Source organism: Callospermophilus lateralis, chromosome 3 (genome assembly GCF_048772815.1).
Source record: "Callospermophilus lateralis isolate mCalLat2 chromosome 3, mCalLat2.hap1, whole genome shotgun sequence".
NCBI classification, from domain to species: Eukaryota; Metazoa; Chordata; class Mammalia; order Rodentia; family Sciuridae; genus Callospermophilus; species Callospermophilus lateralis.
In genome coordinates, this window is record NC_135307.1 from 149944957 (window position 1) to 149965010 (window position 20054).

Below are 20054 nucleotides of genomic sequence, written 5' to 3' on the forward strand. Positions count from 1 at the left end.
CTGACTTTGCCTGTTCCCCTTTGCTAACTCCTAAACACCTGTTGAAAGCCAGGCCAGATGTCACCTCCTTGGAGAAGGCTTCTCTGACTTATCTCCATAGAGATCCTCCTTACAAATCCCATATCCTTCTGTGCTTCTTAATTTACCTTCTTTCTCATATCCTATTGCAATTGCCTATTTTGGGGTCACTGTCTTGTCCATTTAAGTTTGATCTCTTCCAAGACAGAACTTATTTATTTACCTCTTTATCTTCAGCACAGAATACAGGGCCTAGAACGCAGCAGGTGGTCAAAACATGTTGGGGGAATGAATAGGAGAAAAAAACGGAGAGTTAGATAGAATGATAAATGGGTGGGTGGATGAATGGATGGATGGTAAATTTGTAGGTTGGTGGATGGAGAAGTAGTTGCATGGAAAGATGGATAAAAGGATAGATGAATGGAGTTTATGAATAAATTAGTAAGTAGAGAAATAAATAGGCGAATGGCTCGATGAATGGATGGGAGGGAAGATAGATAAGTGGGTGAATGGAGAAATGACTGAGTAGATAAATAAATGGTGGGTGGGGAGATGGGTGAATATCTGAATGAATTAACTCCCTCAAAGGATGAAAGGAATTTATGAATGGGTAGATGAATTATGGAGTGAAGATGAATAAGAGAATGTAGATGAGTCAGTGAAGAAAAGGGCACATCTTGCTACACTTGTCGTCTCACTTGGACATCTTGGAGGGAGAAACTGAGTCATTGGTGGGACACCCTCAGGGTATGGAATTGCCCACATAGGCAATCTTTCTACAGGAAACTTGTTTTATTTCCTGTCTTTGAAAATCTCTTACATTGGATTAAAACAAGCTCTCTCTCTCTCTCTCTCTCTCTCTCTCTCTCTCTCTATATATATATATATATATATATATATATATATATATATTTTCCGTTGTATGGATGGAACTGAGCCATGGACATCCAGATTAGGGCCATGGATGTGAAATCCAACTTTCTAACTCCCAGTCTGCCTCTCCGTGGAAAAGCATGCCCTGTTCTTTGAAACCAGGGCTCAGGAGAGTAGGTCTGGCAAAGTATTTTAGATAGCATAGTAGACAAGGGCCTTGAATAGTCATTAAGATCACAGAGTCAGAGAGCTTGGGCATGATTCCCAGCTCCACCAATGTCTAGCTGTGTGTTTCTAGGAGGCTCAGTTTTCTCATCTATAAAAAAAGGAGCAATGCTGATTCTTATGGGATTGATGCAAGGTGAAATCACATGATCCAAATAAAATCCAAAGGACAATGTCTATGTGTAACAGGCTTTCAATAATTGTTCATTTTTTGATTTATTAATATCCTTAGCATCTTGGTTGTAATCATGTTCATCACCATCTTCTTGAATTAAGAATCTGGGGTGCCATGTGGAATGTAAACTTAAGGGTCACATAGGTCATGTAGTCCTGCCTTTCCCATAATGCAGATCTCAAGGCTTAGAAGGTAAGATGACCCTCCCTCCAAGACCACAAGCTAGGGCCTTGAGACCTGCAGGATCCTATGCACTTGTCCATCCTGCCTTTCTGAGAGCCAGAGCTTGTGGTATCCTGGCAAGGAGAAACTAATCCTCGAGTGAGTGCTTCAATTGGAGTTAAGGGAACAGGGCTGAGGTTTTTTCTTCCATGGTCTTCTGTGAAAGGTGAGGGTTCATCTTGCTTTTTTTATGGAATGTGCCCCTAAGTCCCTCAGAACTCAGTTGTTCTTTATTCCTGAGCTGAATGAGGTAGAAAAGTGAGCAGAGGCTCAGGTGATGTACGGAACCTGTCAGAGCCTCAGTTTGTCTATCTGTAGAATGGCGGCCGTGATGATCCCTAGAATTGCCTGGAGAATCAAAGTCTCTCCCACAATGCCTGGTGCATGGAAGTGACTCAGCAAATGTAGTTCCCTTTGCTTTCTGAGAGGCCCAGGCCTCATAGCCACAGGTATCAGGATAAGTACAGTCTCTTTCTGAATTCAGGTCTCAAGGATGATCACCAAGAGGAGGAAGGGCGATGAATGGAATCTGGAAAGGTCAACAACAACACTGCCCAGAGCTGTAATCAGGGAGCCAGAGGCAGATCCTGATATCAGAGCTGCTGGCACAGCTAAGCTGGGGACCTGGAGCTATGGTGTTAATCTTCCAGAATCAGAAATGCAGGGTTTAGATGCTGATGCCAGGCGCAAGGCTCCCAGGAGCCAGGCAGAGAGGAAGCCCCCTAAATGAGAATCAGAGTGCAAAGCAGAGGCACCTGGGAGCAAGGGTCAAGCAGAAGAGCTGCTTCAGTTGGCACAAAGAGTGGTTCATTGAGCTGCTGGGGAGCTGCCACCTTTGCCTCTGTTTACAGACAGCAGACTGGGGACCTGTGACCTGGAGGGCACACGTGACTCAGCCCAGGGACCTCACACCCCTGGGGTCTCTGGGGCCTGAAGCAGAGGCCCATTTAGCTTTCTGCAGAGAGCAGGAGGGCAGGGTGAAGGAGGGGCGCTGTGGAGGGAGGGACTGGGCTAGGGGAAAGGCAATTAAGCCTGCCTGAGTGGCCAGCCATGCTTATGCCAGTCCTGTCCTTGCTGCAGAGAGTCTCCTTCTTTCATTAGCTGCTGAGCATTGCCATCTCCAGCACCTCTGTATGGCCTGGAGAGGTGCGCATGCACAAGAGCCTCAGGTGGCACGGGAGCTGATTCATAAAAACACAGGGCTGAGGGTTATGCGGCTTCCACACAGCTGGCTCTTTCAGACAGCCCTGGCGCCTCTGGCACCTTCTCCTGAGCACCATGTTCCTGCCCAGGGTGGCGACTAGGCTTGGTGCTGGAGTCTAGTCATCTGCCAAAGTTGGTCCCTTTCTGCAGCCCTTTGGCTAGCATCTGAGGCCCCAGGGAGGTGCCAAAGAGAAGAAGGAGAGCCCCTAAGGTTCCAGTTTTAATTCTCTAAACTGAAATGTCTGATTGGTAGGTCTGAGAATTTGAAGAACAATTTGATTTACAGCTTCTATTTTTGAGGAACATTCAGGTATATTTCTCTTGTATACCTATTTCAGGCAATTAGGTTCAATTGATGTTAACAGCCCTCTGCTTGGTGTGCTGGTGCCCTGATAGGCTGAACCTGGAAGGCAGAGAGAGCCTTTCAAGGCACCCATGACCCTGAGCCCAAAACATGAGGACTGTGGTTAACTTTGCATATGCTGGGTACTGGGTACTTGAAGCGGGTAAAAAGAAGCTAGGCATGATCCAAGGGAGCATGGAATGTTCCAGAATGATGGTGGTTATTTTAGATCCTTGGGACACTGTGGTTGCAGTCCAAACCTGCCACTCAGACAGAGAGGGACACTGTCTGTGAATGGAGCTTGAAGATGGGCATATATCCTTTCAGCCCCTGTGGGAGGTGGCATGAGAGTCTGAGGAGCCAGTTCCTCCCTCTGAGGCAGCTGTCTGTCCTCCTACCGGGGGTCTGGCTCTCTGGGCTGGGTTGACACATAAAGAACTAGGCCTTAGGGGCTCTGCTTGATGCAGAGAATCCCAGAGTAGGAGGATAACTTGGAGACACCTGTCTCTTCCTCTTCATCTTATCAACTGGGGATGTGGGTACTTAGTAAGGAAGTGAATCTGGTGATAATCTAGTAAGAGCTCAATGCAGAGAGGAGTCTTATCCGGAGCCAGAGGAGTTTAGAGGGGCTGAAGACTCCCAAAAACAGAATGCGAATGAACAACAAACATGTGCATTTTCTTGGAGCATGGGGCGCTGTCTACACTTTCTCAAGGTGCCTGACACCTGAACTGGTTGGAAGGACTGACCTAACATGGAGCATGAGTCTGAGGCTTGTCCACTGGAAGGGTGGGGAGGCAGGATCACCCGCTGTCAGCTGGAAAGGGAGGGGAGGCTCCAGGGCAGTGCAGATCTGGTGTGAGCCCCATGGAAACAGAGCCCCAGCCTCTTCTGCCCTGCCACCCCACCCCCACCCCATTCCCCTGAAGACTCAGGAGGCCCCAGATGAGGAGATGCCTTTGAGGCCAGACCAGAGCCCTTTTGTTAAGCAAACACTGCAGCCTTCCATTTAGCAGAAATAGCTCTGGAGCAAAGAGAGGGAGTGAGTGTGTCCACAAACCCATTTGCCGTTTAGGTGTCAGAAATAAATTTTACCACTGGAGTCTGTAGCATCTGATTAGTGAATTATTCAGTTGGGATATTGCGTTCCCTCTGACCTCATTAGTAACCCTGAGGTGAGAGGGATGCATTAGAGTAACCACCAGGCTGTCACGGAGGACCAGAGTGGGGGCATTAAAGTGGATTAAAGTGCTTTACCAAGAACTACAGCACAACTCATAAAAACAGCGCATTGTTAAACCAGGGCTCAGCAAATAAACAGGCGGACACCAATGGGGAGGGGGAGGGGGGGACTGTGGGGCAGGGGGAGAGGAGTAGGGGCAGAGCTTCAGAGCAACATGGGCATTTCCCTCTGCCAGGCTGGTGGCATAGGACCTACGTCTGGAGCCTAGCCCAAAGTTGTTCCACCAGCCTGACTCTTGGTTTCTGTTTTAAGCCCCACCTCAAAGAGCATGATTCCTTCCCTTGTTGTCCTTTCTGTCCTTTTCAAATGCTGGAGAGTCAACAAATTCAGATGAAAGATCTTATTGAACATCTACTACTATGGTTTGGCTTCCAACTAAGAGTTTTCCGTTTTAGTAAGACCTCCTGCTCCCCACAGTTCATAAAATAAAGAGGCGGCTAGAAAGCAGTGCTGATGCCCAGGATCCCCAGTACTGCAGCCTTTCTATCTGCCCCCAAAGAGATTTTTCCGCCTTGCCCTGGCCCTTGTGTCTAGAAGGTGAGCCAGTGGGTCAGGCTGGACCATGGATCAAAGTGGGGAGGGAGTAAGTGGGTGGGTGTGACCTTTTGTTCCTGCTGCAGAATTAACATCCCCTTTAAGAGACCCATGGGGCCTGTGTGCTCCAGACCCCACACTCAGATCAAACCAAGCCTAGCTGAGCAGACCTTTGGTTCTGGAACCCTACAGAATGAATGGGGAACAGAAGGAGAACACTGGGGGGACAGCTCTTCTTCTGCTTTTACAAATCAAGGCCTCACCAAACCTCCTGTCCTTTGTTTCAGGGGCATGGAACCTGTTGCATAACCTTTAACACAGAGGAACTGGGTCTCCCCTCCCCCCACAAGGAGGGATGGATAAGGTAAACAGGGTCTGATTCTGAAAGCTGATATCTAAACAGTTGTCATCTCCATTCATCACAGAGCTGCCCAAGCTGGACCATGCTTCACTGAACTAATGACGTTGGGGTCTTCTCCTTCTCTTGCCAAGGACCAGGACACAAATGGAGACAGGCAATGGAGATGGAGGGCAGCCATGGAGGTTTGGATTTAGCTGCAGAGACTGAGGTGGGGCTGCGGAGGGCACCTCCTTTCTTCTTTGTTTGGGATTGGAGTTCAAGGCTGCCCCAGGAGACACTGGCCCCAGCTAGTGACTGGTGTGTTCGCAGTTGTTTGTTCAGCAGCAGTCGCAAATGGATGCTAAAAGGCTTTGTGGTCCATTGATGGTCATGCTCCTCTCCAGCCCATTCTTCATCCACTTCTTGCGCAAACCCTCCGCTGGCAGCCCCCACTGCTGCCCTCACTTGGTGCTGGGTTCTAAGCCCTGCCTGCTCACAGGCCGTCTCTAGCAATCTTGAGAATTGAAGCCCTTACCCCAGGCATTGTGTTTTAGAGACTCAGCAAGGTGAGGGTCCTTCATGGCTGTCCCCTCTGTTCCTTGCTTTCTGTGTGAGTTCATGGGAATTGGGGTAGGGCAGGTTCATATGGAAGCTTATTTGGCTCACAGGAATAGATGGTTCCAGGAGCTTAATCATACACAGAAAGGGGCCAGGCAGAGGGCTCGTTGGGAGCTTCATCATCATTTCACTTTGGATCTGAGGCTTCCAAATTTGAGGCCCAGTTACTGATCCCTCTGCAAAGATTGGATGTGGAATGACCATGTGGGTGAAGGACAGAACCTCCCTTTTACACACAATGAATGCATCCTCTGCGATTTAGAAGGGAGGTAGGTGAAGTTAAAAGGATGTCTTTGGCTTGACAATATACATCTATGTAGCTACTACAACATGGATGAGGCGTGAACATTAGACTCAGTCAAAGAAGCCAATCACAGAGGACTGTGTATTGTATGACGCCATTTATATGAAATGTCTGGAATAGACAATCTGCAGAGACAGAAAGTGGTTGTCAGACTGGGGATGGGGGATGGGGGACTGAAGAATGATGGCTAAGGAGGTGATGATTGTTCTAAGCTGACTAGTGATGGTTGCCCGACTTTATGATTAGTGTAAAGTTCACTGAATTATACAGGTGACTTGCACAGTATGTATTATATCTCAATAAAGCTGTCAAAAATGATCTATCCTCCCCACCCCCCTTCTGGTGGGTATTTTTCCTTTTACCTTCTCCTAGTGAAACAGGTACCTGACTTTGTGCTCCTTGCCCTAGAAGAGAGATGATGGGAAACGAGAAAAGCCTGTACAACTGATAGAATTTTTGTTCTAAAAGCCTGAACATGTTAGGCAAAGTTAGATGAGTCATGGAAGAGGTGGAAAAATAAGGAAGGCAGACCATGCTTGGTTATAAACATGGCATCCTCAATAAGCAAGAACGGGAAGGCTAGACACTCCTTGCTGTACTGAAAAGAGATTCCTGGGCAGGAGAGAGGAGAGTTGCATGCAAGTTTTGGATGAGTGTGTCCTCGTGCCTTGGTCTCTTCTCCAGAGAAATGGCAACACCCCAGACAGATGGGTCTGCATACTGGTGCTTGGGGGAAGAAAGGCTCTCACTTACTAGGGGTGACAAACCATTTCAAAATTTGTAAAGCCATTATTTTTTAAAAATTTATTTTTTATTTGTTCTAATTATACATGACAGTAGTATGCATTTTGACACCTCGTACGTAGATGGAGTACAACTTCTCATTCTTCTGGTTGTACATGATATAGAATTAACACTGGTCATGTGATCATATATGCACACACAGAATAATGACTGATTCATTCTATTATCCTTTCATCCCCCAGACCTCCTCCCTTTCCTTCACTCTCCTCTGCCTAATCCAAAGTACCTCTATTCTTCCCTAACCACACCCCCCTTGTTGTAAATAGCTTCTGCATATCAGAGAAAACATTAGGCCTTTGGTTCTATGGGACTGGATTATTTCGCTTAGCGTGATATTCTTCAGTTCCATTCATTTGCCAGCAAATGCCCTAATTGCTGACCTAGTTGCCCTCTATAAGGCTGAGTAATATTCCATTGTGTATATATACTACAATTCTTTATCCATTCATCTGTTGAAGGTTCCATAGCTTAGCTATTTTATTGTGCTCATGAACTTGTGGTGAGGAATGTAGAAAGCACATTAGGAATGTCTTGTCTCTGCTCCATGATGTCTGGGATGAGTCTTTGGACTAGGGGGTGACTTGCTGGCCAGCAGGGACTGGAATCATCCAAAATCATATGTTTAGCCATATGTTTGGCAGTCACTGCTGGCTGGCTGCTGGCTGCGAACTCAGCTGGAACAGTCATGGAACACCTGCATGTGTTTTCTTAATGTGGCTGCTTGGGCTTCCTCATAGCACGGTGCCTTAGATTCCACAGACTCCCAGGAGAACCAGGCAGAGCTGTATCTCCTTTCAGAGTCACATAATGTCACTTCTGCCACAGTCCCCCTCTCAATAGGAAGAGTTTAAAAAGTCTACTGGTAAAAAGAATATGTGGAATGGAAGATATTGTTGTGGCCTCCTTTGGAAAATATAGCATGTCACATGGATCTATGGGTAACCTTAAAGAAGAGTCCCTTGCCTTAAGCACTACACCGAAATAGTGAGTTGTCAGACACAAATGGGCCACATAAAAAGAAACAGTGAATATGTGAGTGGGCAGATGTCCAACGGGGTCCCTGGCATTGCCTTTCTTCCCATGATGTCTTGACCCGACTTAGGACTCAGGAACCCAGGGAACATAGGCGAGGGGCAGGAGCAGGATCATATTTCTGCCAACCAGGAAGGAGGGAGCTCATGGAGAGTTTTAGTCCTAATGTTTGCAAGTATCTTGCATGCTTGGAATTATAACGCGAGCTTTGTGCTTCTTCTGCATTCTTTCATCTCTACAGAGAGGTCACCAAGGCAAAAAGCATCAAACATTCAAAATGGAGGCAAGATTAAGCTAATTCCATCAGCCCTTCAACCTCCCAATGTCTCCGTTTCTCCCCTCCACGTTGGTAACGTTGCAGGATGCATGGGATGTCCTTGTAGTGCCATGCCTGGAACTTGACGAAGCTTAATGCACAGCTGTCATTGTCACTGTTCTTGAGGTCAAGTGGCCAATGTCTGGGTCTCAAACTGGGAAGTGGCCCCCTACTGGGCCCAAGAAAATCATATTTCTTTCCTCAGAACTACAGAAGTTTGTCCAGAGTCACTAAACCCTTCCCTGTTTCCTGAAAACAACCTGTGTTCAGGTTGTGGTTCTCAATGAGGGGCAATTTTGCCCCAGAGGAGACATTTGGCAAGTTTGGTGACATTTTTTGTGGTCACAATAAGGAGGAGGAAGTCCTACTGCTATTTAGAGGGTAGGGACCAGGGATGCTGCTAAACATCCTACCATACACAGAACCGTCCCATCACAAAGAATTATCTGGCCCCAAATGTCAATAGTGACAAGGATGAGAAAATTTAGTTCAGGTGTCCTCAACAAGAAGTCGATCCCTAAAGACAATTTCAGAGACACCTGTCCCCTTTATCTCTCTATCAGAATGGTATCTCTACCCTCATCCCAAGGTGGTGACAGTTTCTTTACTGAATTCCAAAAGGAAGTCCACCTAGGCAAAGTTCCCGGAAGCCCTGAATTTGAGTAGGTAGGTATTTCCTTTTTGCACTTTGCAATTCTGTATCCACTGATATATATAATTTTTAAGGCATTACAAAAATCTGTGTGTTTCATAGACTCCAAAAATTATCCAACATAAAAAAATGAGAAATGGACAAGATATGGCTATGGACAGACAAAAGGATGCTGGAACTAGAGTCCAGTCCATTTACCTTGGAGTCAGGGATAATGACTGTGGAGAAAATGAAAAGAAAAATCCGGAATGACTTGTTGACTCTGGTTGTATGGATGGCCAGAAAACAGTCAAAAGAGGTTGAAGATGAAGAGTTCAGGTAGACAGAGGCTGCAGGCAAGGAGCCGGTCGGTTGGGAGAGGTGGACAGAGCTGTTGTGTCCTGAAGGGGAGCTGAGAGAGGAAATTGGTCCCCAGAACCTCTGGAAGCAGAGGGGCAGAAGGCAGGCCTGGAGCAAAGCTCCTTTTAGATCTAAAACTTGGGAATGAACTTGGCTGGCCCGAGGAGCAGGGGAAGAAAGAAGGGCAGAGAAGGATGAAGAAGGCAAGGGAAGGGTGTGAGAGGAGAAGGAGGACGTGGAGGTGCATAGGAGAGAGCAACTGGAAGTGGAGAGGAGGAAGCGGGAAGAGTGGATGAGGATGCGCATGCCTGGGAGGGAGCCAGCTCCTGTAGATACCCAGCGTCCCATCTCATTTCCTTCCAGGTCTCTGCAAGTCTAGCCAAGTAGCTTTGCGTCTCAGACTGGCTGGCAGTGAGTGGTGTGCTTGGCAGGGTCCTTAACAGAAGGGGAATGAAGAGAAGCAAAGGGAAAGAGCAAAGAAAGGTATGAGGTCAGGTTTGGGACATTTGGAGGAGAAATCCAGCACAGTCAGGCTGCAGGCTGGGAGCCACGCCCTCCACTCCCATCCCATTGTGTTCAAGGCTGGAGCTGTTTTTCTGTTTGAGAGACCCACTGGGCAGAACCCAGAACCCGGAGGCACTCCCCTCACCTCCCTTGGAAAGCTGTTGGCAGAAGCCATTTGTCTGTCCCCAGAGGACAGGCAGAGGGAGAGGGTGTGTGGGGGGCGGGAGGGGGCAGAGAAGGCGGCTTTTGCTCCTGCCTGGCACTTGCTATTTCTGACCCACCCAAAGTCTGTTCCTCCTGGATCTTCCCTTGAATGCGAGTGACAAGACTCCTCGCAGCCATCTCTTTACTTAACCCCTTTTGCTGGGCCATCTGTTCACTACTTAGATGTATGCTTCTCCTTGGAGGAGACATGACATTATTCAGGCTCCTTCCCTGGCACTTTAGCTATCCTTCCTGCCTGCCCCTGCCCCACACGCCGAAACCCAACCACTTGCCCACATCCTGAGTGACATGGATACTTGCAGGTCCGTGGGCGAGTGGATCACAGCCGAGCAAAAAATACTGGAGGTCCGGTTCTCTACTCATTCTCCCTGCAGATTCCAGCTTTGCCTCAACTCCTCAGACACCCCCAGACTGGCTTTTAAAAATATCCCACCCTGTGTGCCCATAGTGCTCACGTTTCTCCATCACGGTCAGTAAGGAGCTGAGGCTGCCACTGCTATCACACCCTGGTTCTTCTGAAGAGCCTTTGGGGGCCCATATTCCTCTCATTCATTCTTCAAGTTCCTACAAAGCCTTAGTTTCTCAGGGCTTTAGCGCCATACCTCCTTTTACTCCCCACACTTTTTTCCCCTCAATAAGGCTACCACTCTGGACAGTCTTTCAGGGCAGTGCTGTTGGAAAGAACGTTCCTGAGGTAAATGTTTCTTATCTGCATAATCCAACATGATAGCCATCAGCCACATATGGCTACTGAGTCCCTGAAAGCTGACCGATGCCACCAAGCAACTGTATTTTAAGTTGAAATCGAATCAAATTTCCACTGACTTAAACTTGCATAGCCCCAGAGCAGAGCCAGTAGCCACAATACCTGGGAATTATTTAGAAATGCAGGGTCTGGGGCTTTCTTTTCCCCAGACCTACTGGATCAGAATCTCAGGCAGTGGGGATGAGATAGTACTGGTCATCTGTGGAGTCTGAAAAAGCCCTCCAGGGGATTTTCATGCACAGTGAAGTTTGAGAAGCACTGATCTAAAGCCAGATCCTTGGGAAACCCTAGTTCCTCTTTGGATAGTGATCACCCCATCACCTGGACCCTTGGAGACCCCGAGTTCCGGGAGATGTCTGTGATCCACCTTTGAGTCTCTGTGTGCACTGGCTTTGCCATTCGGACCTCGGGCAGGGAAAACAAAACCTTTTTGGAGCTTGGCTGGTGCTTCTCACACCCACCCAGAGCAGGCATCAGGCTGTGGGAAGTTCTGAATAATGAATGCAGCAGAAAGGGGTGCTGGCTTTTTCCGTTCACTCACTGAGCGCCTTCCCCAGTGGGTGAGGCGCATAGTCATCACCCACCCCAAGAGCAATCTTCCCTGGGTGAGAATAGGCCCCCACCCCCGCCTTTCCTCCCTAGCCCAAGGGAGGCTGCTGAGCCCTGCCTTAGAATTCCAAGCAGGGAGATGCAAAGCCCTCAGTGACAAAGTGGCTACAGTCTTTTTCTGTCTGTTTTTTTTTTTTTTTCCAGCCAATTCTTATTGGACTTATCTTCCAGGTGGTGTGCTAAGTGTTTCGTGTGCTTTACCACTCCTTAGGAGGTAGTATCATTGTCCCTATTTTTTTTTTTTAAGAGGAGAAGCCCAAGGCTCAGAGAAGTTAAGTGACTTGCCTGAAGTCAGCAGGTGGTCTTTCGGATCCCTAAACCTGAGCTTTTATCTGAACCTCCACCTGCTTCTCTGTGGGCAGCAGGTCCGATGTGGGCCCTTCTGGAGATTCTGGAAGAAGAAGCATGGACCACAGAGAATGTCAACTGCCAGTGCTCAGAAAGCTGTCTTCTAAATAGAAATTCCCAAGCCAGTGATTCAAAGAGAAGGATGCTAAGTTGAAATTTAATTCTGCATAGAGAACTTTACATGGGATTCATTTAATATTACCTTGTGTTGAAGCCCTCACCCCTGTTCCTTCTCTGTTTGTCTTTTTCCAAAATTCACTGGTATCCCCCAACCAAGAGGAGTCAGAGCTGAGCTGGGCACTAAGAAGGGTGCTTCCTGACTCCAGTTGCAGTCCTGGGGGTAGCTGTGGGCAAGTGCAGGGCTCCCAGAGGTCCAAGGGTTGGGAGGAGCGGTCCAGAAGCACGTGGGTACAAGAGGAAGCCCTTCATCTAGAATGAGGGCTGCCTCAGCACCCCTGCAAGGACCATGCAACCCTTTCCTGGGACCCTGAGTGCTTCTCCAGCAAGACGCCATAGAACCCTCTGTCATCTTCCATGTCTCTAATGCCTGTTCTGACCCTCTTCACTTTGCCCACCACACCTGCCCCCCGTGACCCTCCTTCCCAACACCCGTCCTGCTCTGCCCTCAGTCTTGTTTCTCTCACACCCCCGGGGACAGACTCTGTTCATGGGGCTGACTGCTCTAGTTGTAGCCTTTTGTTTCATCCCAGATGTCCTTGTCACCTTCGAAGTTAATATTTTTCCCCTGGATGGAAAGATGAGGGTCCAGGGGGATAATCAGGAAGGGGCAACACAGCCAAGCTAGGACTTCAGGAGTCCTAGGGAAGAGGTGGCAGCTCGACCTCTGCTTTCCCCCTTATGGCCGGTAGGTGGTGCTAGATGCAAGCCAAGGCCCTGCTGGGGCTTTGGAGGAACAGTCACAGCCCTGCTTACAGGAAAGTGCTCTGCCTGAAGCCCTCTGTGGGTTGGGACACAAGACAGTGTGGATGGAGAGCTGATTCAGAACGCCAGAGGGGCTAGGAAAACTTAATTATTTCTCATCACTAAGCCTTGTGTCCCTTATAGACTGGGACTGTGTCCCCCTCTAGGAATTTGGGATGGGTTGAAAAAAGGACTTGCCTCACCTTTTCCTCCCTAGGAGATTAGAGCAACTAGGTTAAAGCCTTATCTCCATCTTTGCTAAAATATTGTCTCCTTCAAGTAGAGGTGAATTGTCCCTTCCATAGACACTCAACACAGTTTCACTTCACCCCATTGGAGGCACTTTACACATGACAGAAAGGAATTGTTTCCATGGGCTCCCTTTATCAGTAGATAGTCAGCTCTTGGAGGTTATTTTATAATCAATTTTATATCCTCACCCACCCAGACTTGGCACATAGTATATGCTCAATAAGTGAGTGAATGATGAAGAGAATGAGTCAATGGGTGGATAAGCTCAGTATTTTCTATGGGCTGCAAAGAGAATGTATAAACTCCCCCCTGCCCCTGAGATCTTTAAGAATGCTGATAGTCTCTGCCTAGGGATTTTTGCAGTGACCTGTGGAAGGAAGGATGAACCTTGAAGCCAACACCTAGCTCTGACCTTCACACATATATGTTGAACCTTTTCCTTCATTTGATGAACATCCACTGGTGCCCATGATGTACTGGGGGTATCTTTCTAAGCCAAGAAATCTCCTATCAATCAAGAGAGCCCCCCACATCCCTACAGAAGAGGAGTGACAGAAAGTCGGCATGCTTGAGCTCTAGGCCTTTGGGCTTAACTTCCCAGGTGTGCAGAGCTTAGGGAAAAGTTTGGACTTCCAATATTGACCAGCCGGAAAAGGCAAAGGGATCTCTCTTGGGCAGGCCCTGGGCTGGTGGGCTCAAGAGTACCCAATTGGTGTGCAGAAGGAGGCCGAGAAGTGTCTTGAGTGGGTATTTTTTTTTTTTTTTTTTTGCGAAGACTGAAACTCTGCAGAGTGTGTAATTTTATTGAAGACTTGGATGAGACCTGGTAATTAGACTATAAGCTGGCATAAAGTGGGAAAGGGGTGGATAATTTGTGGAATCCCCAAAGATCTGGACCAACAGAATGAAGGGATGAATCAGTGAGGGATGGTCTAACAGGAATACGAGGAAAGTCTTATGTAAAGGCCAACTGGAGGGGGGAGGCGTGGCTTCAGTCCTGCCCCTGTGAAGACTGCAGTGTTTATTGCTAGGATTGATCAATGAGATGAGACTGCCACAGACAAAACTAACCTTTGGAGTTCAGTGGGAAGATCTGAGCTCTGGTCTGCTCTGGTCGACTACTTCTGGAATGTTCCATTCTGTTCTAGGGACCTTTTATGGGAATTATTTAACAACAGCTCATGTTGAAACACTGACCCCTGTTCCTTCTCCCTTTGTCTCTTTACAATCTTTATTGTCATCTCCCAGGGCAGGGCTGTCTTCTGAATGACACAATATGCTGAAACAAACACCAAGGGGAGAAAACAGGACAAGGAGGAGATTCAAAACCAGCGTGCAGGAGAAACCATTGAAAGAACCAGGAGCTCATTATCCTGGAGAAGACAAGGCCTGAGTGACTCTACTTGGGTTGAAATGACCTCTTGAGCAACAGGACACGTCAGGAGTGGGTAAGTGCCCCAGAGGTTTGCAGGCCCAGGGTGGGGGGTTGAGTGTGAAGCCCCCCACGTTTCTTACTGGGCCTCAGAGACCAAGAGCAAGTGTCTCTCCAACCCTCTGCACCTCAGGGCTTCCTTAGGACCACTTAGACATAAATTCAAGCAGCTGTAAGGATCAGTGGCCTCACAGCTCAGCCTCTGCTGCTGGCCCTGTGGTACTGTGCCCACTCTCTTTGTTGAGCCTAGGCCTGCTAATTGAGCTGAATTCCCTTAGGTTTCTGGGTAAGGACAAGGGTCAGCAGCAGAGCTTTAGTGTGCTCATGGCTCATAAGGGAGGTAAGCCAGATAGAAAGGCTTCTGAAACCTCTCTCCTATCCCTTGTCAGCAAAGAGTCAGGCTTCAGATTCTAGCTGTGTGATCTCAAGCAAGTCAAACAACCTCCCTGAGCCTCAGCATGATTACCTGCAGGTTGGTGGCAGGTATCCTCACATGGGCCCTCCCTAAGAGCTTCCTCTTCACCTCTCATACTGCACTATGAGGCTCCCAAAACCAGAGGTTGTTGGGTCCTGCCCAACATCTTCTTGCTAAAATAAAGGTGTCAGCCTCCTCTGTTTACTCTGGATCATTCCTGGCAGGTGGAAAGTTCAATGCTAAAATCTGGTAAGTCCTGGGCAAACTTGGACACATGGGTTACCTTAGTTGGTATTCCCATCCATTTCTCTCTTTCCCTGCAACATGGCCAGTCTTGTAGTCAGCCCTCAGCCAAAGATTCGCTGAAGGACAGTGCAGGGCAGATGTCAAGGACTGCCACTCTGTCCTTCATCTCAGCACTGTTTGCAATCCCCCGCAACCCCGAGCTCAGCAGCTTAGGTAGTTTCTTGTCTCACTTGGAATGGGTTTGCTCTTTCTTTTCTCTTTGGCATCTGCTCATTTCCCCCTGAGATTTCTAATGAATATTGAAATTAACCTGGCATCTCCCCTAGTCCATTCCACATTGAGAACTGTCACTTCCTGCAGCTCCTGTCAACACTGGCACTCACATGGTCACTAGGTGACTGGGTCTTGTTCTTGCAAACACCCTATTCTTCTGGGATGGACAAAGTTGACATTGGGCACAGTACTTTCCCAATTTCAATGTCAACTGACATCCCCTGGGGAAAAGAAATCATTGTGGTTACTAGTTCAGTTCTCAGAAATTTTGACTTCCTTTCAAGTTGCCCAAAGGTCCCACAGAAACATGAGGCCAGTTTCCCAATGATCATGTGCAGGATCCCAAAGTGCTGCAGCCTCTTCTGGCCCACTTAAAGAATGACCTTCTGTAGAAGCGCAGAGTGCAAGTTCACACTGAGACAGACTGTGCACTCATGCTTGCCTTCAACTGAAAACTCTGTCCAAAGACCATTCTGCTCAGTCTGCAAGTTTTGTCGCTGGCCCTCAAAGAAAGATTGGGATGGAAGGTGGGGGAAGGGAAAGAATAAGAAACATTATTTTCTGATTTAATTTCCTAGTTTAATGCAATGTGCATTAGATAAACATATGTTGATGGAGCCCCTACTAGGTACTGAGTTGTGCAAATACAATAGCCTTGACTTCAAGGAACCTAGTGATTAGGAGGGAGACAGAAATATACACAATTACCTTTGAGCCCTGGAATGTTCTGAGTTGTGCTGTGATAGATGCTTGGCTGGCACTCTCTGCATGTAGTAGTGGCCCTCTGAACTTATGGGCGGGGTGCTTGTTGAGGAGATGGGATGCCCTGGACTCTGAAAGTTGGGTGGGTGGGATCATGATGCTATAGATGAGTGAAGGGGAGCACAAAGCATTCTGGAGCCCAGGTGCCTATACAGGGAGTCATCTCATGACAGAGAAACCTGGAAGGGGAGGTAAGTTGGATTCTGGTAAACAGATTTGGGGCGATGGAGCTTAGCATGGAGTTCTATAGGTTTTATAAAGCAGGAAAGAACAAGAAAACACAGATACCTTTTGAAAAAATGTCAGTTTTTGAATTCCACCCCTTGCTGTATTTTCCTCTCCCATTTTTAACAAGGAGCTGGACCAGCCCTCCCCTGCCACACCTGCTTTGTCCTTTCCTCTGTCCCTGGAGGGGAGAGGCTTGGTCCAGCCCCAGGGAGGCTCTGGCCATTGGTTCCCCTCCATTTCTAGGTTGAGAACTGCTGAGCGTGAGGGCTGGAGGCCTGTTCTCTCCTCGTGGCTCAATCCATTTCTCCAGAGCCACTGAGCAGAAAGTTCAACCTGGCATCTTCTACCTGGACCCGATGAGTCTCCCAGCCCCTCTGCACCCTCTTCTCACCTTGTTGGCACATTTCTCTCACCATCCTTCTCCTTACCTATCTTCCCTCTTTCTTCTTCCCTGGTCTCACCCGTCCTTCCATCTGCCCTTTACCTTGACAGCAGAAGCCCTCCCCTCCCCCTCATCCTTCCACTAGACCCCACTGCTCCATGGCTGCTGCAGAGGTGGGCTTTGGGGTGAGACAGATCTGAGTTTGCTCTTGGTCTCTACACTGTGTAATCACAAGCAAATCAGTTATCTCTCTAGACATCTGCTTCTTCACCTGCAAAAGATGGGCAATGAGAGAGACCTTCCCACGTGGGCCAAGGAGTTGCTCAGCACCTGGCCCTGGGGGGTGTTTAGGGCTTCACTCTCTTTTTCCTCCCCTCACTTTCAGGTGGGGCAGGGAGAGGGCCTCTTGGCCTCCATGGGTAGCCAAAGGTAGCTTTGGCTAGGGAGGCCCTGGGCAGCTCCAGGTGGTGTGCAGCTCCTTGCTGGCTTCCCACGATGCTGCTGGCCTTTTAAATTGCCTCCCTGTCTCCCTTATAGGATAACAAGGGCATAAATCAGGAGCTGTCAACGTTCATTTCCATCCTCTGGCGGACAGCTGTCCTGCCCCAGCCAGGCTCCAGGCCTGTCTGCAGAACACTGGCTCCCTAAAGCTGGGGAGAATGATGGACTGGGGCTAAGGGGGTCAGTTCAGTCCTCAGAGGGGGCCATGGAGCTGGGTGAAAAAGATCTAGCATCTGCTATGGCTCCTACATGTGTCTGTCCTTGTCCTTCCTGGCCCTGGATCAGAAACCATGAGCCATCAGGTGGGGACTAGATTCTTCTTCCTGGGGTGCCATGCTGCCAGGATGGGCTAGACCTACCAGGGGCCATCTTCACTAGGAATGGAAAGGGAGGGTCTTCCACCAGGAGTCTAGGGCAAAGACACCCAGAAAGGATGACTGGCTCTTTTTCCTTCTCCTTCCAGGGGATGGGAGGGTACCAGAAGCAGAGCTAGCTCCGAGAGACTCACCAGTGATAAGGAGTAGTACCAGCAAACTCAGGATCCGAGTAAGAGAGCCCTAGTCAGCAGCCTGGACTCAGCTGTCTTGGGCTGCCAGCAAGGAGGAACTTTGAAATCCTTAGCTTAAACCTGGTCATTTTACGGATGAGGAAAAGGAGGCCATGTGGAACCAGAGTTAGTTACTGGGATCTTCGTCCTGAGGCTGCTACATGGGATCTCACATACCCCAAACAGGTGCCCAACAAATGAATGAATGAATAAATTAAAACAAACAAATGAATAAAGAGGGCTGCAGCCCCTCAGCTCTGCACAGTGACAATGAACCTCTCCCTCCTACATCCCAGGTGATGGTCTGTTGCTGTCCTCATGCCATCTGGCACACCCTGAGCTGCTTGACATAGAGACCAAGTCTGAGTTTTTGATGCCTCCTTGCTGTGGTGAATGCTCAGGGTTCTAGTAGACTTTCTTTTTATCATCACTGGATGAGGTAAGGGATGCTGGGACTGAGAGGGTGTTCCCATCCTGCCTCAGTTCAGCCCAAGAATCAGCCGGAGAGAAACAAGAGGTTTTCTGCCCACTGGTCCCTGGTACCAAGTCAGCAAATTGGCCATCCTTAGGAAAGGTCAGCTGAATCAGCCCCCCTGCAAGAAATGTGCTTGGTATTTTTAGAAGCTTTTCAAGCCTGTGCTCCTGAGCTCAGCAGGAGGTACTCAGAGCCTTTGCCCATCCAATCCCAGCCCCAGCTCAACTCCAGTTCAGTCCAGCCCAGGTCAGCCCAGCCCAGGCACCTGAGTGAAGATAGTTGGTCGTCTGGAGCAGAAACTGAAATAATCATTCAGTGAGTCCAAGACTTAGTATAATAGGACCTGAGATCTCATCCATTTCACTGCCCAAAGTTATCATGTGACTCTGAGAATGGCCTATTCCCACATTATTCCCATTTGTTTAGTGCAGAGGTCATCCTATCTGCAAATCCACTTTGGGAAAAGAGGCAGGATAAAGAGGAATTCCATAAACACTTGAGCTGCTCTCTGCTGAATTCTGGGGAATTCTTATAAGGCCTGGATGAGGTTGTGTTGAACAATGTGTGTTCCTTGGAGAGAGATGTTTAGAGAAGTGATGTCTTATAAATTTGTCCTACAATGCTGCTGTGTTAAAAAGGTAGCTTTCCATTTGGGACAGAGGTATGTGGTCCAGGAGGGACCGGCTGTGTTTGGGGGCCTAAGGTTCTGAGACCTGTAGCCTGAATCTGTTCTTTACTTCCCCTCCTCCTCCTCCTCTTCCTCCTCCTCCTCCTCCTCCTCCTCCTCCTCCTCCTCCTCCTCCTCCTCGCCCTCCACGTGGCCTTGGGGACATAACTTAGTCATCTTAGACCCAATTTTTCTACCTATTAAATGGCAGAGATGATGAAGGAGGGGTTTAGACCAACATGTGCTTAAATTGGTAAGTTTCCACAGAGGGATTGGTGATTCTTTCTCAGGGTTCTTCAAAGGCACAGGGGTCATAAATATGGCACACATGTCCCAGGAACACCTATTTTACTCCATGGACAGATTTTAAAACATCAACTTATACCAAAACTCATGTGATCATATTATGCAGTGGAATAAAACACTTGCATAGATTTTTTAAAATGATGCCTGCTGCAGCCCCTACCCTCCACCTCCTCATCCCTTATTCCCTGCGGGTTCTGGATGGAAAAGTGGGAGAAACATGGGCTTGTTTACCCTCTAAGGTCTTTTCAGATGTTATTATTATCTAATTATGAACTCTGCTCTAATTTTGGGAGGACAGGGTTCATAATAAACTAACCTCTTAGATTTAATTCTTTCTTTTTCCTTGTCCATGACTAGAAACTTCTGATGGATTGAAAGTTGAAAGAAATGTGGACTAGCTTCCTTGGACAGCCCGTGATGGGAAGGTGGGAGTGGGGAGAAACGTGGGAGTCAGGAAGTGAGGCTGATATTTAAAATGTTCTATTCTGCAGTCCTTGTATCATAGAGTTAACAGATTAAAAGCGTATCTTCTAATACATTCTGGCATGATGGAATGAAGAAGTCCCCCTTCTTCCCCAAACAGCCTTTATTAATCAACTTCTTCCGTCTCCAACTCCAGTAGATAGTTGCCTTCACCACACACAACAGCCCACGTGCACCCTTTGGCCTCTGCCTTCCTCCCTCATCTACACCCACACAGGCAAACCCAGCCCCCTGTTCGTACCTCCCTAGGCGAGGAGCACACTGCCATCTGCTTCCCGTGGTGCTCACCTGCATTGCTGGCACCTGCAGACTCCCCCCGACTGCAGGTTTTACAGGTGGCAGATCCACTCCCTCCCACTCCTCTTTTCCCCATCTCTCTGTCACTGTCCACAGCCTCCCCCAGGCTTCAAGCACACACTTGTTCAACCTCGAGTAAGATCAAAAATAAACTCTCTGGAACCTGTTCAAAGG